Source organism: Camelina sativa, chromosome 1 (genome assembly GCF_000633955.1).
Source record: "Camelina sativa cultivar DH55 chromosome 1, Cs, whole genome shotgun sequence".
NCBI lineage: Eukaryota > Viridiplantae > Streptophyta > Magnoliopsida > Brassicales > Brassicaceae > Camelina > Camelina sativa.
This window is the reverse complement of record NC_025685.1, coordinates 22,402,408-22,405,801: the sequence shown is the minus strand read 5'-3', so window position 1 is coordinate 22,405,801 and position 3,394 is coordinate 22,402,408. Positions and strand designations below refer to the sequence as shown.

Genomic DNA, 3,394 nt, shown 5'->3' with positions numbered 1-3,394 from the left:
GTACAACTTGTATGCAGATGTGACGAACAAGTGGGAGAAGAGTTCATGGGGTAGGAAACTTATTGTGCACAAGAGAAGAGCTTCCCTCAATGATTTTGACAGGTTCAAGGTCATGTTGGCCAAAATCAAGGTTGGTATATCTATCTACATTTGCCATCGGTTTTGGGTGTTTGGTTTTCTGTTTATGTTGTTGAGTTTTAGGAATAATACTATATCTAAATTTGTGTCTGCCACTACGTTCACCATCCTCTTCGTTAGATAGTGATTTGTTTTTGCTGTGTCTTAAAAGTTTGGTTTATAAAGAAACATCTAAAATGCTAAATGTTATTGAGTTTGATGATAGAAAATCTCGTGCGACCTCTCTCATTTAAAAGAATATTGTTTTGCTTTTGCAGAGGGCTAGTATCGTAAGGCAGGAGCTTGCTAAGCTAAAAAAGGAGATCACTGCTTGATTTCTTACTTCATTATTATCATCATACTCACCACCAGTTTCTTATTTTTGAATCTGTTCTCTAGTTCAGATTATGAGATCAATTTTGCCTGATAGTTAGCTACTGAATTTTCTTTTGCTATAGAAGAATATTACAGTTTCAGTTTAGTTATTCAGCGAACCAGATTTTTCCTAAGTCCTGGTTTGGTCGGCCTAGTCACGGTGATTGAGATTCCGAATGTTAACGTGACCCTTTTGAGACCAAATACGTTATCCACTACAAGATCCAGCAACTCGAATAGGAATAGCTGTATCTTCTTCTATCACTCAGTGACAGTAACCACTACATGGTGAACAAAGTTCCCTGTTAGAACATCTCCCACGGCCTCATCTTAATTCAAAATAAGGCTTTGAGGATCATTTACACTTACTCCAATGATACAAAACGTGAAAAAGGAAACAATACTTTTAAATTTTAGAAATAAACAAATAAAATAGGAACAAATTATTTATGGAAATGGAAGAAAAAATCTAGCCTCAAAAATGGTGTGGAAGAAAATTATAAGGTTATTAGAACAAATTATGGAAAGTAGAAAAGAGAATTAAACTAGATTTGTTTAGAAGGAAATACACTTAATGCCATAAAATATATTCCATTCGTTTCAAAATATACTATGTTTTTAGCTAAAACACGCATATTAAAAAGTACGAACTTTTAAAAAGTTTTACCAATCATAAACAATACTGCATAATATAAAATATGAAATTAATTTAAAAGTTGCATAGAAATTTGGAAACATCCTATATTATCCTATATTATGAAACAAAAATACTTCTCTAAACATCCTATATTATGAAACGAAAAGAGTATTTTATTTGTCTCATATTATTTGTTTTTTTCAATTTTCAAATTTTCAAAACAACAATTACATTTATTTAAATTATTATACCATTTAGTTAGTTATAGTATCGACACGACAACATCTCTCTTTAGTACAAACGCCATAATCATATTTTAGTCTTTTACAGAAGAGATCACATACTCTTGGCCCTCTCTCGGATTCACACACAGGATAGCTGAAACATGTGGTTCTTGGTCGCCCTAATCCATAACCTATGTTACAGTAATTAAAAATATAATCAATATAAACTCGTTTAACAAAGAGTAGTGAAAATAGTTACAAAATGAAGGTACATATAAATAACAATCACCCGGACTTCCAGCAACTGTGGAACTACAATGAACAAATGATATGATGAAGAGGATTGCAAAACAAAATGTAACTAAAGTTTTCATAATGATAACTGTTTTGGTGATATCCTCTCAAGTTTTTTTTTTCTTTAAATTGAGTGTTCTTTACCTAGACGATTATATATATAATTTAGAACACAAAAATATGTTAAATGTTTTCTTTTCCTGGTCAAAGATGCAAAATAATACTATAATCTTTTAATTTATTTTCCTATGGATATATTAAAAATTATGTTCTTACCTTACTATGTTACAACACTGGTCAGCTGATTTAATTTTAGTTCATTAATACATAATTAAATATGTACTATTTTTCAGCATAATATTAGTTCATTAATACATAACTAAGGGCTTGATTGGCAATTACTTTAGAAACTTTACAAAGCCAAAAAAAATTCCTTAAAATTAAAATAGAACCAATCAGGCTTTAGAAGTGGAGAAGCTTGATAATAAAATAACGTGCAGGTATCCATCCATACATTCAAAATAAACTTGACAAAAAAAAAAAAAGTAAAATAACTTGCAGGTGGATCCATACATTTCAAAATAAACTAATACGGGGAGAGAATGTTATATGAAGAAGCTAAAGCTTGCAGGTGGATCCATACATATACTATTTTAAGCAATAATTAAGGAAAAGATAGACGTTACCTCAACATTTGACATTTGACATCAGAAGTAAGAGCTAGCATCGTTCCACCATTTTACCACTCAATATCATCAGCTTCATCTTCCGCTGAGATGTACCTGCCGTCGAAGCCTTCGTGTGTGACCCTATAAATCAAAGTATCACTATCTTCCACAACATGTTGGATTTCCGTGAGAGCATCCATAGTACTAGCGGACTCTTTGCGTATTGTAACAAAAGGAGCGAAAGCTTCCACAAAAGAATTTAAAGTCTTCTCCCTCGAGAATTGAAGAGAGTATGAGCATATTTAAGCGAAGTTGATCACAACTTAATCCTCTGAGTCATGAGATGAAGGAAGCACCATTCCATGTCTCAAACTGATCAATTCCTGATCACAGCCACTACGAAACTGCTCCCAAACATTGTAAAAATTATCTATCAACGTCTTGAAACACCTGATGGAGGCCCGGATCTGATCTTTTGTGTTCCTCTACAAGAAAAAAAAAGAAATAAATAATAATTAAAAAACAAATATCACATTGATAAAATTGGTTTCTGGCTAATATAATATAATTATTTACTTACGGTGTCCTAGATGAAACGTTTAGCACCAACGAGGTGCTCGCGGAAGCACTTCAATTCTTTAGAAACGGTCTCCTTTAAGTTCAGATATCGAACTTCGCTCTCTTGGGAATCGGGAACAATGGTATCGTCTCCTAATGTATCCTCACCTAGAGGCAACCCATCAAATGACATAGCTAGCTTCATCAGAAGAAGACGTCAGCTGCTGATATAGTTGTTCATCTTTAGGCTTAACTTCAAGAAGAAGAGTGTGTCCAATTATATCAGACTGGGCTAATGATACCACCTCCAAATTCACAACAACAATATCGTCGCTGAAAAAAAAAAAATTAATGAAATTTTATTTTATTTTTGATATAATATATAATGTGCTCTCTTTTTTTAAGCTACCTAGATTGGATATCTCGTACTAACTAAAAGATATGATTAATTTGAAGGACTCTATATATAAATTAAAGTTACTTGTTTCTTTTAATTAGCTCTTAGATACACAAACGTACTC

At 32.4% G+C, this 3,394-nt stretch overlaps 2 long non-coding RNA genes across 2 annotated transcripts in view; one reads left to right on the top strand and one right to left on the bottom strand.

Annotated features, from left to right (window-relative positions):
* On the top strand, nucleotides 9–626 carry LOC104701682. Its single transcript, XR_753877.2, has 2 exons — nucleotides 9–130; nucleotides 396–626. It is a non-coding gene; the product is annotated as an uncharacterized LOC104701682 (long non-coding RNA).
* Nucleotides 2,230–3,394, bottom strand: part of LOC104701678 — a 3,433-nt gene continuing 2,268 nt past the window's right edge. Inside the window, exons 4-5 of the long non-coding RNA XR_753876.2 lie at nucleotides 2,896–3,206; nucleotides 2,230–2,800 (exon numbers count right to left, since the gene is read on the bottom strand). This is a non-coding gene — a long non-coding RNA (uncharacterized LOC104701678). The remainder of the gene's footprint in view (nucleotides 2,801–2,895; nucleotides 3,207–3,394) is intronic.